At 37.9% G+C, this 17,699-nt stretch overlaps 1 protein-coding gene across 2 annotated transcripts in view; it reads left to right on the top strand.

Annotated features, from left to right (window-relative positions):
• Positions 1-17,699, top strand: part of ELOVL7 (ELOVL fatty acid elongase 7) — a 74,443-nt gene that overhangs the window by 16,649 nt on the left and 40,095 nt on the right. Inside the window, exon 1 of one of the 2 annotated variants that reach the window (XM_011282970.3) lies at positions 10,762-10,909. The exons of the other annotated variant lie outside the window; for it this stretch is intronic. The gene's annotated coding sequence lies outside the window, so the exon portion shown is untranslated. Of the gene's footprint in view, positions 1-10,761; positions 10,910-17,699 lie in introns of those variants that run through there. 2 annotated transcript variants of the gene reach the window in all.

The raw sequence follows: 17,699 nt of genomic DNA, 5'->3' as shown, positions 1-17,699 counted from the left end.
ATACTCAGGTAGCTGAACAGTATTGCAGAAAATTGGGTGAAATGGTGACTCTGCCAATTCATGATTTCCAGTCTCAGCTTCACTCAGACCAACATTATTTAATCCTTCCACTCAGTGACTCTCAACCTTGACTGCATAACAGAATCCTTTGGGAACTTTAAAAAAAGCCAATGCCTTGGCTGCCAAGGCTTATGAAATTGGAAATTTTGGAGTGGAACTCAAACATCAGTATTTCTTTTTCTTTTTCTTTTTTAATGTTTATTTATTTTTGAGAGACAGAGACAGACAGACCACGAGCAGGGGAGGGGCAGAGAGAGAGAGGGAGACACAGAATCCAAAGTAGACTCGAGGCTCTGAGCTGTCAGCACAGAGTCCGACGTAGAACTGTGAGTTCATGACTGGAGGCGAAGTCAGATTATTAACTGACTGAGCCACCCAGATGCCCCACCAATTATCAGTATTTCTTAATGTTCAGGTGATTCTATTGTGCAACTACGATTGAGAAGAGCTGCTTGAAATTTGCCCTTGAAGGATTTTCATTTTTCCATTCCTCTCAAAAGGTATCCTGATCTTCCCATACTCTCCAAAACTATTCCACCAAACCCTATTTTCTAAATTCTTGGCCTCACCTCCTACTTTGCTAGAAAAATTGAAGCTTTTGTTGCTGAATCTCTTTTAATTTTTTGGCCCCATTTAGTCAAGTTAACATTTAATTAGGTCCTAGTTTGTGCCAGGCATTATGCTAGACATTGAGTATAGAGTGGTGAACAGGACAAATACAGCCCATACCTTCCTGGAGTTTACAGTTTAGTGCTGCGTATAGATAAATTAGGCAGTTTCAGTACATGGTAAATGCTATGGTGAGGCAATAAGGTATTATTGGAACTCATAGGTATGGCCCTAATCCAGACGCAGGCCCTGAGAAAGACTTTCTTCTGTCTTATTAAACTCCTCAACATCTTGCCCTCCTTTTTCTTTTCCCTTCTTGGAGAATGAGGTGGCACCCTGCTCCATTAGAGGAAGAGCACCATCTCATATCTGTCTCCATTCTCTCCATTTCTCCTCCAGACCTTCATTGGTTGTTCTTCCTTGTTTCTCTCTGTTGTTTCTTCCTCTCACTCTAAACATACTTAAGGTTTTACCAAAATGATACAGCTGGATTTTATATCTTCTTGTCTCTTTTTTTTTTTTTTTTTTTCAAACAGGCCTCTTGAGAGTGGCCTATCCAGTGTCGTCTGTTACTCACCAGCTTTCGTATTTTGGTTTCTGCGTCATCAGTCAGCTTTATCGTAAAGTCACAGGGGCTTCCAGTTTGACTTAAGTTGGTGGAGACTATTCAGCTCTGTCACACTGGACTTCTCTATGCATATGGCTATTTGTCACCGTTTCTTCTTCAGAATTTTCTCCACATTTCTTTCTGTGATTCTGCGTGTACTAATTTCTTGTGATGTCTTCTTCCTCGTAAGATTCCTTCCCTCAGCCTACCACTTATAAAGGATGGTATTCTCCACTGGTTTGTCTTTACACCACTGTTTTTCTTCATTCATCCATTACTGTGGTTTTAATCACCGTCTAGATGTGAAAGCTTTCAGAATCTGTATCTTCCACCTTGAAATTTCTCCCAAATGCGTTTTGGGCATCTCTACCTGAATATTCCATAGGTTTGTCACATTGAAATTTACCAATCCTTTGCCCTTTAAACCTGTTCCTCTTTCTGTGCTCCTAATCTCATCTGGTGTTGCAACCATAGACGTTTGTCACTCAAACCAAACCAGAAACTTTAGTCATGTTACCTTGTCCCTTAATCCTGTGTAGTTAATCACTTAACCCTTCCTGTGTTGCCTCATAAATATTTCTTGACTTCATGTCTACGACACTGCACATCACCCAACTATCTTTACCCTTGTTGAAGCCTTTAAGCATTTCTCATCGGGATGATTGTAATTAAATCCTAGTTGGTGTCCCTACACTTATGCTCACCCCCTTACATTCATCATTTATACAGCTAGGCCACTATACTGGTTTGAAACCCATCAGGGGCTCCCTCTGCCTATAGGTGAGGCTAGGACACTGCAGTAAGGGGTTGCTTTTGGGATAAGCTTTAGGGGACCAGGGTGGTAAGACATTGGCAGAACTGCCTGGTTGAGTTCCCTTACATAATTATGCTTCTGCATAATCTTTCACCTTTGAAAGTTTTCTTTTGCCTATGCAACATCTTTTCTCACTATTCCTCATCAGCACTTCTTTCTCAGTGCATTTTCCCATTCTGGTACCTCAAAGTGCTCAATTCCTCCCCATACTAAAAGCAACTTAGGTATCATGTCTTTCAGGAGGTCTTCTTATCATTCATGTCTTTATTTATTCACTGATGTTTATCAGACATCTGCATTTTTAGGCAGCCAATAGCATATCAGAAGGTGAGAGATGAGAACATGCCTGAGTGCATTAGAGCAGTGCTTTTCATACTGTCTGTGGTGGTGGACCAATTGGGTTTTTTGTTTTTTTCACTCTCTCATGAACCAATAAGTGGTCTTGTTGCATGTGATTAAAATGCAATCTGTACCACATGTGACTCACTGCACAAACTCAACAACACCCAAACTGGTCTACATCTTGTTTAACCAGTGTCACATACTTGCATGTCACAGCAGTGTCCAATTGCCATAAAAAATTTTAAATGCTTATACTTGATTTCTGAACTTAGCTTGATTCAGACAGGTAATACACCATTTGTTCATTAGCACCAGTCCACAGGCTACCTTTGAGTAGCATTGCTCTTGAGGGTTGCTGTAGATGTCATGGTGGAAGAGGGGACAGCTTACAACAGGGGTACAGAGCAGACTAGACACTTTCCTTGAATGGTTGAGCTATAAGGGAGGAGAGATCCTATTAGAGGAGGGCAAAATCTTAAAAAATGAGATCTGCTTACCAGCTAGATGAACATGGCTTTTTAGCCATGAGGAAAAATTGGGGCATAGAGAGAGGGCAGCTGGAGCAGCCTGGTTCTGGCAAGTCTAGGGTAGTAGGCACATAGTGCAAAGAGGCTGCTATAAGGTAAGAGATGAGACTGGAGTCAGGGGTTAATTTGGTTACTTCAGCAAATACTTTCGAAGGATCTTCATAGCAGATCCTTCCTAGGCCCTGGGATTGGAAGCCAAGGAGAGACTTTTTGCTGTAGCAGGGCTTAAAAAGGTTGCTAAGGATAACCAAGGAGTTAGACTGATACTTGCAACGCATCTCGAAGGATTTTTGAGCTGGCACACAGTATGATCAATTTAATCCTTAGAGGGTTGGCTCATGTGGATGGTGGGAAATGGTTGGCTACTGAATCAGGAGAGTTAGTTGGGAGGTAAGTGATCCAGGTAAGATATGATAAGTATCAGGAAGGTGCAATCAGGGGTTGAAGGAAGTAGTTGGGGTGAGGAAAAGAGGCAGGACTTTTATGGGAAATATTATTAGGGTGGTATATATCACAGATCTTGAGGGGTCAGTGGAGTTTGGGATGGCTTGCAATTTCTGACTTGTTATGAGGTTGATAGTATAATTCATTGGGGAAGGGCTTTTTGGATGGTGAAGGGATTACAGAAGTGGTAAGTAAACTGAGGCCAGTTAGAGGCCTGCTCTCTGTATTCCTGTAGTGTGTTGTGCTAACCTCTATCATTGTGTAGGTCAGTGGGTTTCTGTATTTGTGAGCTCTTTGAGAACCTGTACCCACTTTTCTATCCTAAACACGTGGCACAGGGCCTAACATGTAGAAGAGGCTCAACAAACCATTCTTAAACTGAAAAGAAAGGTAGTGTATTAGTATCCTATTGCTGCCATAACAAATCACACACTTAGTGGATTAAAATAACACAAATTAAAACTCATGTTGTTTATTTATTCTTTTGGTCAGATGTCCCGGTTGGCAAGGTTGATTGCTCTACTTTGTGTTTTACAAGGTGCTGGCCATCTGGACTTTTATCAGAAGGTTCTAGAATGAATCTATTTCCAGACTCATTCAGGTTGCTGGCAGAATGCAGTTCTTTGTGGTTGTAGGACTGAAGTCCCTATGTCCTTGCTGGCTGTCAGCTAGAGGATGCCCTTAGGGGCATCTCTCCAGTCCTCGAACATGGGCCTCTACATCTCAGAGCCAGCAATGGTGCATTGAATTCTCATGTTTCGAATCTCTTTACCTTCCTCTTCTGCCATGTCTCTTGACTTTCTCTTCTTGCAGCCAGAGACAGTTCTCTAGTTGTAAGGGCTCCTGTAATTACATTGGGCCTACCTGGATAATCCAGGATAATCTTCCTACTTTAAGGTCTGTGACCTTAATTCTATCTGTAGAGTCCCTTTGCAATGTAACACAGTCACACATTCCAAGGATTAAGCCATGAAGTTTTTATGGGGTTGGGGGTGAGCATTGTTTTGCTGACCACATAAGTAATTATCCAGCAAATCATGTAGGGATCTTGATCATGGTTCTTAAATACTGATGCATTCTGACACCTCTTATTTGTACAGGGAAGCACGAGGAGAGTAAGACTTGCCTAATGACAGAAGGAAATAGGAGCAGAGGTAGATCACAGCCTACAGCTTCTATTTTTTTTATTCTAACCACTTATCTATCTATCTTATCTATCCCATCCATTCATCCTTTCATTCATTCATTTATTCATTCATTCTTTCATTCGTAAACATTTGAGCATGTGCTTTATTTCAAGGGTCTATACTAATTTGGGACATGAGGAAGAAAGTGAGCTACCAATGACTTTGGCTTGTATTGATGATGTTACTGTCCCTATTTAGTGAATAATCTCTTTTTAGTATGATGTAGCTTCAGGCTTGTACCAAGGACTCAGCAAATGTGTATACTTGTGATCATTACTGCTTAGTGTATTCCCTTCTATGTGTGGCCATTAAATTTAGGAAACAATAAATATATATTATTAGTATTTTAATTTTTAACTTTATTCAAATAAGTAACCAGTGTTATCAGTTTCTTACCGATTTTTCCAGAAATATTCTATGCATATAATAAAGAAATGTTTATCTTGTACTTGGCATTAATTATATATTCTGGTAACTATTTCATGACAGATAGGTTAAGGTACTTAATTCTTTTTTTATAACTGTATATTATTCCCTGGTATGAAACCAGCTTGTTACAAGTCTCATGTTGGTGGACATTTGGATAGTTTCTACTTCTTTTGCTATTAAAAGATTCTTGTAAAAAATCTTATACATGCGCTTTTCACACAGATGCATACATACAGAACTTATGCTTTGCAGCAGTTATTGTGTAATGACAGAGATTGTACCAGTTCCCATTCCCTCCATCAATGTATGCAAGTAACTACTGTTTTTGTACACCTTGGCTAAAAAATATGTCGTTGAACTTTATGGTCCTTACCAATCTTATCAGTAAAAAGTGATATTTCTGTTTCTCTAGCTTAAATGTGCATTTGTCCCATGACTGAGTAAGGTTGGTCATCTTTTTTTGTATGTATTTTAAAGCTATTTCTATTTCATTTTCTATAAACTGTTCATATCTTTTATCCATTTCTCTATTGGATTGTTGGCTTTTTTATTAATTTATTGGCAGTGCATATATTAAGGAAATCAGCTTATAAGATGCATGTATTTTGGGATATGAAATAGGATATAAGGTGTACATATTTTTTCTTTGATTTTTCTTTTGATTTTGTATGCTTAGGCTTTTGACGTGCATAAACAGTTAATTGTAGGTGAGCATGTTTAATTAATCTTAACATCTTTGTCTTCTGTGCTTTGTGTCATCATGGTAAAGGCCTTCTTTATTTCAGTATTACAAAGTAATTAGCTCAGGTTTCTGCAAGTATTTTTTTTAACTTTTTATTTTGAAATAATTATAGATGCACAGGAACCTATAACGTTAGTACAGAGAGATTCTGTGTATTCTCTTTATTCAGATCCCCCAACCAGCAGGTATTTTTATGGTTTTATTTTTTATATTTAAATTGTTAATGATTCTGAAATTTATTTTGGTATAAGATTATATATGATTATAAGATTAGATATGAATTCCACTTTCTTTTCCGCTTGGTTACCTGTTTGCTCTAACATTATTTATTGAATAATCTATATTTTGTCCAGTAATTTAAAATTCATATGTACCAATCATGTGCTAAATTCCTAAGTGTACTGGTTAGGTTTTGAAACATTAAAGTGTCACAACTTGCAGAGAAGCTGAAATGTCACTGTATATTTTCCTAAGAGCTACGTGTTGAGACAGCTGGGGCCAGCCCTCTTTCAAAATCCTATTATGGTGTCTGGAATTGTGTTTGTGGTGTTGTGGGTTGTACTAGGGTACAGGTAAATAACCTTCAGGTTTGCATCTTAGTTTACTGTTCCCAGTCTGTAAAGGTAAAGCCTTTACCCAATGTAGTGCCTAAGGTTAACCATGCCATTGATTAATACTTACAAAACCTTTTATTCTTTATTATTTTTAAATTTTTTTAAAAAATTTATTTCTGAGATAGAGAAACACAGAATCTAAAGCAGGCTCCAGGCTCCGAGCTGTCAGCACTGAGCCCAACGCGGGGCTTGAACCCACGAACTGTGAGATCATGACTTGAGCCAAAGTCAGACGCTCAACCGACTGAGCTACCCAGGCACCCCATTACTTACAAAACCTTTTAGACGGACTATATTGTCCTCATTTAGTAAATAGGAAATAGAGATTCAGAAAGATTAAAAATCGCCCCAGACCTCAGGTCTTAGATAAGGTTGGCAGAGCTCAGACAGGTTCTCACCTTGCGATTGGTATTATTACACAGTATTCCAGGACATGCCTCAGATCTGCTCGAGATACCTCTTCACTCCATTGATCTGAGATAAAAACTACTGTAACTTCTGGGCTAGGACATAACTCTCCTATTCCATCTCTGCTTTAGCAAACCTGAAGGCTTTCTGCATTTTTAGGTCCTGTTTTTCAGTGCAAAGTTTAGGCAAAAACATGATTTTTCCAAGGTTTTTCTGACTTCAGTCTGAAGAATGCTAATGGAAAAATACAATACTCATTTGCCTATATAGTTTTCTGAATTTAAAGAGTAGATTTAGATAATTCTTAAATTCTTTCCCAGCTCTATGATTCTAGATACATGTTCTTTATCTTGCTAGTATTTTTCATAGTTTTATGTTCTCGTATAGTGGGGAGTGAACAAAGCATTTAAAGAATGACAAGTATTTTCTGTGGGTTATTTAGAGGGGAAACATGTTAGAATGCTTTAATCCAATTAGAAATCACGTTCTTTTAGGAGAAGTCATATAGGCTGGTTATTGTATTATATAAAAGTTCTCTTAATTTTAGTTCATTACATTAGCTTGCCGGCATATATTTATTTTTAAAAAATATTTTAATGTTTATTTATTTTTGAGAGTGGGGGGAGGGGCTGAGAGAGAAGGGGACAGAGGATATGAAGTGGGGTGTGCTCAGTCAGCAGCGAGCCTTATGCAGAGCTTGAACTCAAACTGTTAGATCAAGACCTGATTCAACGGAGATGAAGTCGGGCACTTAACCAACTGAGCCATCCAGTTGTCTGCCCCAGTAGCATATATTTAAAGGCCACCGCTTAAAATTCTGTATGTGCTTTGGGTCTAAGGCTATCGCTTCACACAGGTCCTCTCATTTCCTTTTAGCTGCAGTGTTGTCTTTGTGGTGCTCTTCACGAGATCGGAGTTTTAGGAGAAGTAAAGCTTCCGGCTCTGAACTTTCCACTTACTGTTAAGAAATATTGCTATGGCAAAGTAAATTCTTCCAGATAATTTTGCCCACTTCTCTTTGAAGCTGTGTCTGGGGTCTCCATGAACAGCCCTCAAACTGGCCACCTTGGAGATCTAGATTCATAAGTCACTTGGTGTGTTTGGAGGGGAGAAATACATTCTTAGGGCCTAAATGAGTTAATGGAAGGCCAGCCACACTCAGGAAACTGATTCATAAACTAGAATCCCCCCAGTCATTCATTTATAATTGGTTATATCTGTAGACAAAGCAAAGACTGAGCAAAATTGCAAGTAGGTAATTCTGCTTAGCAGATCCAGGTCTAGGTGAGAAAATTGGTAAAATGAAAGCAAAAAGAGCTTGACTAATCCTGTTCTCCTCTCTAGAGATCGATCATTCTGTCTTTTAAAACCTTCATTTACAACACGTTTCTGTGCAGTGCTAGAAAATTCTGGTGACTAACTTTGTTTTTGAGATTTTATTTTAAAAAAAAAATTTTTTTTAACGTTTATTTATTTTTGAGACAGAGAGAGACAGAGCATGAACGGGGGAGGGGCAGAGAGAGAGGGAGACACAGAATATGAAACAGGCTCCAGGCTCTGAGAAGTCAGCACAGAGCCCAACGCGGGGCTCGAACTCACGGACCGTGAGATCATGACCTGAGCTGAAGTCGGACGCTTAACCGACTGAGCCACCCAGGCGCCCCTGTTTTTGAGATTTTAAAGGGACTTCTTCCTCAGTTTGCATTCAGTTTCATATCCCCTTCTGTAATTTTAACAGAACTATCACAGTCTACTAAAGTTTACTCACCACATAAATTTTAAATGGTTTCTTTTATATGAAGGGTAGAATCTAATTGTTAACAATAGGCAGGCTGTCTTTGTTTCCTCATCTATCGGTGGACTGACCTCTTCATGCAAAGACTTTCAGCTCTGTGTTAACCTATCTGTGAGGGTGGGTGGTTGACACTTCTAGATTTTGTTACTGAATTTGGAGATTTGTCACAGTGGGGGACTTAAACTTTTTTTCCTTGAGTCTACCTTTATCCTTTTTGACACTTTTCCATATGGTGGACTGGGGAGATTAGCAGTAAGGAGAACTACAAGCCATCTCAGGTGTAAAAGTCTCAGCTTGATTAGATTGTGTTAACTTTCTCTTATTAGAAATCCCCAAGTTACATTTCTGCAGGATACATCAGCCTCGCTCCTACTTACCCTTTCAGTGATCAGCTCAGACATGACTTCCTCCAGGAAGACTTTCTTCATCTCTGTCCATGATTCAAGCTCTAGACTGGAGTAAGTGCCCTCTCCTAAAAGCACTCTAGGTTCATTGCTCTTGTTAAGCATATGTTATATAACTGTGTACTTGTATATGAACTCCAAGAGGGCAAGAACTCTGTCTAGTCTACATTTTAAAAATAGCTTCAATGAGATATAATTCATGTACCACACAATCCACGCATTCAAAGTATACAATTTAGTGGTTGTCTGGTCCACTCTTGAATCTCCAGCATAGGGCCAACTTTGGGGTTAACAAATGTTGGTTGATTGGCTAAGTCTTTTTTGCCATCTTGCCTCTCTTACCACCCTCCACACTAGAAGGCTACATGCTCTAGTAGATGAACACAGACTAGAGTCCTGTTGAATTTTGAACAGCTGCCCTGCAGCATAATAATTGTGTGCTAAGTAACAAGTTATTTAACTTCTCTGGGCTTCAGTTTACTTCTCTGTGACATAGAAGATAATGATATGTCTTTCATAGTGTTGCTATGAGGATTAACTAGATCATATGAATGAAACACCTAGAGTAATACTTGACACAGAGCCCTGGATGGGTGGGCACTCTTGTTATTCCCTTGGGTAACTTGGGTAGGAACTGGCTGTCCCTTGCCTCAGGAAATAGAGGCAGCATCTGATTTCATATCTGCCTGGTTGTGCTGCCTGTGTTAAGTTAGATCAGCTCCCTTTGTTTCTTCAAGAAACCTCCCTCCACGCAAGATCTGTTAATACCTCTTCACTTTTTGAGCAATAATCCAAGACTTCTGAGGTTTGATGAGAAAGCTGATTGTCATCTGTGGTTCTGTTTCTTACTCATGAATTCCTACTTTTTTTTTTAAGTTTATTTCTTTATTTTGAGAGAGCACGAGTGAGCAGGAGAGGGGCAGAGAGAGAGAAGGGGGTGGGGGGAAAGAGAATCCCAAGCAGGCTCCATGCTGTGTTGTCAGTGCAGAACCCAATGTGGGTTTTGATTCCATGAACTATGGAAACATGACCTGAAGCAAAATCAAGAGTTGGACACTTAACCTACTGAGCCACCCAGGTGCCGCCTCATGAATTCCTACTTAAGTTTTAACCACCTGTTTCACATATTTGCTTGCATCTATTAACTCATTATTAAAATGGTATTCTTTCCAGGAGTCCCACCTTAAAACTTAAATCAAGATAGCTTTTGGGGGTGCCTGGGTGGCCCAGTAGGTTGAGTGTCCAACTCTTGATTCAGCTCAGGTCATCATCCCATGGTCATGGGATTGAGCTTCACGTCAGGCTGCTTAAGATTCTCTCTCTCACTCACTCACTCACTCGCTCACTCACTCTCACCCCCCTCTTCTGCCCCTCTGCCCCTCTCCCCTAAGTACACTCTCTGTCTAAAATAAAAATAAAAAAAAAAAGATTTTTAATTGCAAAATCTGTGTCTCCCTCAATCTCTGCTCCAGGTTGGGCCGGGTTGATTTGGGCAAGGGAGAAAAGTCTTTCTGACCTTTGTCCGAGAGAAGGTCTGCTTTGCTTAGTGCAGCCTGTTGCTGCCTTGCTTTTGAACCTCTTGGCTAATTTATGAAAGCAGAGGAACTGCTTTCATCTGAGGCACACAGTGGCAAAGTTCCCATGGCAGGAAGTGTTCATACAAATCTCATCCATAGTGATTACAAGAGAAATGGTATTTTGTTTTACTTGTTGGTGCTTTCTTGTGATACCGTGATTGAGTCAGTGTTTTTATTTGGGAGCTAATGCTCTAAGACAAATGTGACACACTCGCTCTTAGGGATCTTTATTATTCAGCTGCAATCTGCCTGTCCAGTTGAGCTGCTGCTTCCCCTTCTTATAAATCCTCATGTGCTACAACTGGGTCTGTGAACAAGCACCGCTTGAAGTTTGCAAGTCCCCAGTTTATGTAAGTAGAAAAAGTGTGATAGGAAGAAAACCAAACAGTTGGTGACTTTGGGTGTGGGGAGGGATGGGGAGGGACAGGTGGGAGATAAAAGAAAAAAATGGGAAAAAAAAGAGGTTTTTAATATCAAAGAGTAGAAGAGAGTGGTGGGAAGTAAAGTTGAAAGGGGAGAATGGAGTCAGATAATGGAGCTAAGAACTTGGGCCTAAAGTAATTTATAATAGGGGATCCTGGGGGAGAAGAAGGTAAAAATGATATGTTAGGGTGATTATTTAAAGGAAATAAGAGTGTAGGCAGGAGTTTTCCAGGCTTAGTTGCAGTAATATAGGTGTGCAGTAGGGTTCTAGTTGTTAGTAGTGAGAATGATGGAGAAAGTTTTCATCTAAGAAAACTCAGAGAATTTGTAACAGCTCACAGGTTAGAGGCAAAAAAGCACAGTCAAAGATGATTGTAATGTTTTGGATCAGAAGAAAAGTCAAGCCACTAACATCGGTGTTGGGTAAAGAAGCCAGTTGGTGGAAGGAGTTGGGCAAGTTAAGTTCCTTTTGAGATTAGTTAGGTTTTGTGTGGCAGTGGAATGTCCAAGTTACAGTGTTTATTGGCAGTTTGGAATGGTCGAGTCTGGCATAGGTACAAGATTGGGGTTCAGAGTATAGATCTGGGAGTTGTTACTATAATAGTAGGAGCAAGTAGATGCAAAGACAAAAAAAATTACTGGTACATATTGAGGGAGAAACCCCCAGTGCGGGAGTATGAAGAAGAAACCCAGCAGAATAAAACAATTAAGAGCTTACAGATGGAAAGAGATGAGGCCAGTTAGAAGAATGCTATGTTCTGAAAGCCAAAGTCAGGGCTTCACCAACAAGTCTTTTTTAAAGGGCTTCTCTATTCCTGTATTTTTTGATTCATCTCTATATTGACTTGATTTTGTCATCATAAAGTTTTTTCAAGAAAGCTGATGGGTGTTATATACCCTGAGTTCTTCCATTCTTGAGGAGGTTATTTCTGCTGCCTTTGTACTTGAGCAAGATCTTAGTTAGGTATAATATTCCTGGGTTATACTTTGTTTCTTTAAAAATGTTGTGTTAATTCACTTACCATTGAATTTTGCTTTAGAAAAGTCTGATGCAGCCTAAGTTTCTTCTCTCTTATATGCAGTTTACTTTTGGAGGGATTTTAAAATCTTTTAAATTTATATTCAGTAAATTAACTCTTTTTATATTCAGTAAATTCACTGTGTTTTGCTTGATAGTTCTACGAGTTTTGACTCATAGAATCATGTAACCACCATCAGAGTTAAGATACAGGTATTTCCATCACCCTAAAACATTTCTTTGTATGGTGCTTTGTAATCAACCCTTCTTTCAAACTCCATACCCTGGTAACCACTGATATGGTCTGTATTTATAGCTTTGCTTTATTCAGAATGTTGTAAATGGAATCATATAGTGTATAGTTTTTTGAGTCTGGCATACTTCACTTAGCGTAAACATATTTGAGATTCGTCTATGTTGTAAATATCACTAGTCCCTTTGCTTTTTTTGCTGAGTAGCATTTCATTGAAAGGATATACCACAGTTTGTTTATCCATTTATTAATTGAGGAACTTGGGTTGTTTACAGTTTGGGGTGATTATGAATAAAGTCACTATAGATATTTGTATATAGGTTTTTGTGTGAATATTTTCTAGATACATTTAATTTACCTTCTGTAAAGATTCTTCCTCCACATAAGATCATATTCTGATGTACTAGGTGTTTGCACTTCAGCATATGAATTTTGAGGGGATACAATTCAATGCATAACACTTGAGTATTTTCTCAAACCACAAATTTTGTCTGCTACATGCCAGACATTAGTCTAGGCACTGGGAATACAAAGATAATGAAGCTCAGTTTCTTCCTTTATGATTAATGGAAAGATAAGAATTAATAACAGGCATCTGCAATACTATGCAATAAGTACTGTCAAAGATGAGACAGATTATTATGAGAACACCTCCGTGAGACCTAACCCTGACTGATTAAATCAGGGATTACATCAGAGGAAATGATGTTTATGCTGGATCCTTCCCAATAGGATACACTAGTTGCCTAATTGTTCTTCCTACTTCCAAACCACACCCTCAGTTACCCAGCCCTGGACTCTACCACCCAGTTAATCTTTCCAAGCACCACTTTGGTTAGGACATTCCCTGGTTGAGAAACCGCTCAACAGAACTAACTACTCAAGAATTCTTTATCCTGACTTTTGGTGCCTTCACAATCAATACCACCATTGGAATCTACCTTTCCTGTCTTGGTATTTATTTTGTTAACTTCCTTAATTCTATGCATTAACAAAAAAGACTAACAAACATTTTTGAAACACACGAGGAGCTTTTCTATAATTTCATACAAAGGCAGGATTTATTTTGTTTTCTACTATATCACTGGCACCTAAAATGGTGAATATTGGTTGATATATATGCACCCAACATATGAGCACCAAAATATATACAGCAAATATTAATGGACCAAAAGGGAGAAAATGACAGCAATACAATAATAGTAGGGGATTTTAACATCCCACTTCATCAATGGATAGATTAGACAGAAAATTATTAAGGAAATATCAGCTTTAAATGACACATTAGACCAGGTGGACTTAATAGATATATGCGGAGCATTCCATCCAAAAGCAGCAGAATTTATATTCTTCTCATGTATATATGGAATATTTCCAGGACATATCATATGGTAGGCCACAAAATAAGTCTCAGTAAATTCTAGAAGATTGAAATCATATCAAGCATCTTTTCTGACCACAATGGTATGAAACTTGAAGTCAGTTATTAGAAGAAAACAGGAAAACTACAAATACACAGAGATTAAACAACATGTTACTCAACAATTACTAAGTGATAGAAGAAATCAAAGAAATTAAAAAAAAAAACACCTAGAATGAAAACAAAAACACAATCTACCAAAATCTATGGGACACAGCCAAAGCACTTCTATGAGGGAAGTCTATAGTGATACAGGCCTACCTCAGGAAACAAGAAAATCTCAAACAATTTAACTTTATACTGAAAGGAAATAGAAAAAGAACAGATGAACTCCAGAGTTAGTAGAAGGAAGAAAATAATAAAGATCAGAGTGGAAATAAATGAAATAGAGACTAAAAAGGCAAAAAAGGTCAATGGAACTAAGAGTTGGTTCTTTGAAAAGATAAACAAAATTGACAAAGTTTTAACTAGATTCACCAAGAAGAGATTGTGCAAATTAGTCAGAAATGAAAAAGAAGTCACAACTCATACCATAGAAATACAAAGGACCATAAGAGACTATTATGAATGATATATACCAGCAAATCGGACAGCCTAGAAGAGATAAGTTCCTAGACATTTACAAGCTTCCAAGACTGAATCAGGCAGGGAGAAATAGAAAATCTTAATAGACTAATTGCTAGTAAGGATATTGAATCAATAACCAGAAACCTTGAAATAGACAAAAGTCCAGGACCAGACACCTTCACTGGTGAATTCTACCAAACATTCAAAGAAGACTTAGTACCTATCCTTCTCTAACTCTTCCAGAAAATTGAAAAGGAGGGAAAGCTTCCAACCTTATTTCACAAGGCCAGCATTACCCTGATACCCAAGCCAGACATGGATATTATAGGTTAATATCCCTTATAAACCTAGATGCAAAAATTGTCAGTAAAATATTAGCAAACTAAATTCAACAATACATTAAAATAATCATACACTATGATCAAGTGGAATTTATTACAAGGATGAAAAGATGGTTCAACATCCACAAGTCAATCAATGCAATACACCATATTAACAAAATGAAAAGTAAAAATTATATGATCATTTCCATAGACAAAAAGCATTTGACAAAATTCAACATCCATTTATGATAAAAACTCTTTTAAAAATTTTTTTTAAACTTTTTTTTAAATTTATTTTTGGGACACAGAGAGACAGGGTATGAACGGGGGAGGGGCAGAGAGAGAGGGAGACACAGAATCGGAAGCAGGCTCCAGGCTCTGAGCCATCAGCCCAGAGCCCGACGGGGGGCTCGAACTCACGGACCGCGAGATCGTGACCTGAGCTGAAGTCGGACGCTTAACCGACTGAGCCACCCAGGCGCCCCTATGATAAAAACTCTTAATGAAGTGAGTATAGGAAGAACATACCTTAACATCTAAAAGCTATATATTAAAAACCCATAGCTGATATCATACTTAACAGTGACTAGCTGAAGGCTTTTCCTTTAAGTAACAAGACGAGGATGCTTACTATACCCACTTTATTCAACATAGTATTGAAAGTCCTAGCTACATCAAGTAGTCAAGAAAAATAAATAAAAAGTATCCGAATTGGAAAGGAAGAAGTAAAATTGCCACTCTTTGCAGATGACATGATACTTATGTATAGAAAACCCCAAAGACTCAACCAAAAATCTGTTATAACTAATAAATAAAATTCAGTAAAATTGCAGGATACAAAATTAACGTGCAAAAATCTGTTGCATTTCTATACACTGATAACAAAGTATCAGAAAGAGAAATCAAGAAAATGATACAATTATAATCGCATCAAAAAAAAAAATGTCAGAATAAATTTGACCAAGGAGGTGAAAGACCTGTAAACTAAAAAGTGTAAGACATTGATGAAAGAAATTGAAGCAGATACAATTAAATGGAAAGATAGCATATGTTCATGGATTGGAAGAATTTACATTTCCAAACTGTCTTATGACCCAAAGCAATCTAGGGATTCAGTGCAATCACTATCAAAATTCCAATGACATTTTTTACAAAACTAGAGCAAATAATTATATTTGTATGGAACCACAAAAGACCCTGAATAGCCAAAACAATGTAGAAAGAACAAAGCCAGAGGTACCACACTGCCTGATTACAAACTATTCTACAAAGCTATAGTATTCAAAACTGTATGGTATTGGCATAAAAACAGACACAAGGATCAACAAGATAGAATAGAGAGCCCAGAAATAAATCCACATATACATGGTCAAAGGAGCCAAGGATATATGGTGGGGAAAAAGGACTGTGTCTTCAATTAATGGTGTTGGGAAAACTGGATAGTTGCATGCAAAAGAATGAAACTGGACCACTGTATTACACCATATACAAAAATCAATTCAAAATGGTTTCAAGTCTTGAATGTAAGACTTAAAACCAAAATCCTCCTAGAAGAAAACATATAGGCAAAAGCTCCTTGACATTAGTCTTAACAATGTTTGCTTTGGATCTGACTCCAAAGACAAGGGAAACAAAAGCAAAAGTAAACAAATAGGACTACATCAAACCAAAGAGCTTCTGCAGAGTAAAGGAAACTATCAACAAAATGAAAAGGCAACCCACCGAATGGGAGAAGATATTTGCAAATGATATATCTGATTAGAGATTAATATACAAAATGTGTAAAGAACTCATACAACTCAGTGAAAAAAAAAAAGGAACAGTCCAATTAAAAATGGGCAGAGGATCTGAATAAACATTTTTCCAAAGAAGACACACAGATGACCAACAGATACAAGAAAAGATACTCAACATTACTAATCATCAAGAAAATGCGATATAAAACCACAGTGAGATATCACCTTACATCTATCAGAACGGTTATCATCAAAAAGACAAGAAATAACAAGTTTTGGCCTGGATGTGAAGAAAAGGAAACCCTTGAGTAAATTGGTTCAGCCACTGTTGAAAACAGTATAAAGGTTCCTCAAAAAATTAAAAATAGAACTACATAATGATCCAACAATTCTACTGGGTATTGATCTGAAGAAAACAAAAACACTAATTCAAAAAGATACATGTTGATTGCTGCATTATTTGTCACTCTATTGGACATCAAAGACTAATATAATATCATATGTCAGTGATACCACAATAAGTAAAAATCATATTCAGTAAAAACAGCTGAGATACGGAAAAAAGAAGATGGGTGTGTGTGTGTGTGTGTGTGTGTGTGTGTGTGTGTGTGTGTGTGTGTGTATGTGTAGCTTGAGAGTATTATTCTAAGTGAAGTAAGTCAGGCACAGAAAAACAAATACTGCATGATATCACTTATATGTGGAATCTAAAATACAAAACAAAACGCAGACTTAAAGGTACAGAAAAAAAGATTGGTCACTGCCAGAGGGGAGGGGGATTGGGCATGTGAAATGGGTGAAGGCTATTAAGAGGTACAAACTTTGTTTATAAAATAAGTCATAGGGATGTAATGTAGAGCATGGGGAATAGAGTCAATAGCGTTGTATTAACTTTGTAAGGTGACTGATAGTAACTAGATTTATCGTGGAAACTATTACACAACATATACAAGTGTCAAATCACTGTGTTGTACACCTGCAATGAATATAATATTGTATGTCAATTATACTTTAATAAATAAAAATCAATCATCTCCAGCAAAAGTAATAAAAGCGATAATACTGATTAAGTAAATAAATGAATGAATTTTCCCTTGGAGGGCTCTCTGCTTGCAATGCATGTCTGTCTTCTCTCCCAGGTGCACACGTTTTTGCTTATTGAAATCTTATTCTTAAAGCCCAGCTCGTGTATCCTCCCCTCCATTATACCTTTCTTCCTGGTCACATGTGCCAGAAGTGAACCTTCATTCCTAAAAGATGTAGTACTCTCTGTGAACTATTTGTGTGACCCTGTGTTCTGCTTTGCATTTTGGATATCTGTGTAGGCATTTATTTTTCCTGTCAAATCGAAAGTCGTTTGAATTGAGGGACCATATTTTAAAAATAATATTGTATCCTGC

Source organism: Felis catus, chromosome A1, assembly GCF_018350175.1.
Source record: "Felis catus isolate Fca126 chromosome A1, F.catus_Fca126_mat1.0, whole genome shotgun sequence".
NCBI lineage: Eukaryota > Metazoa > Chordata > Mammalia > Carnivora > Felidae > Felis > Felis catus.
This window is presented reverse-complemented; position numbering and strand designations above follow the sequence as displayed.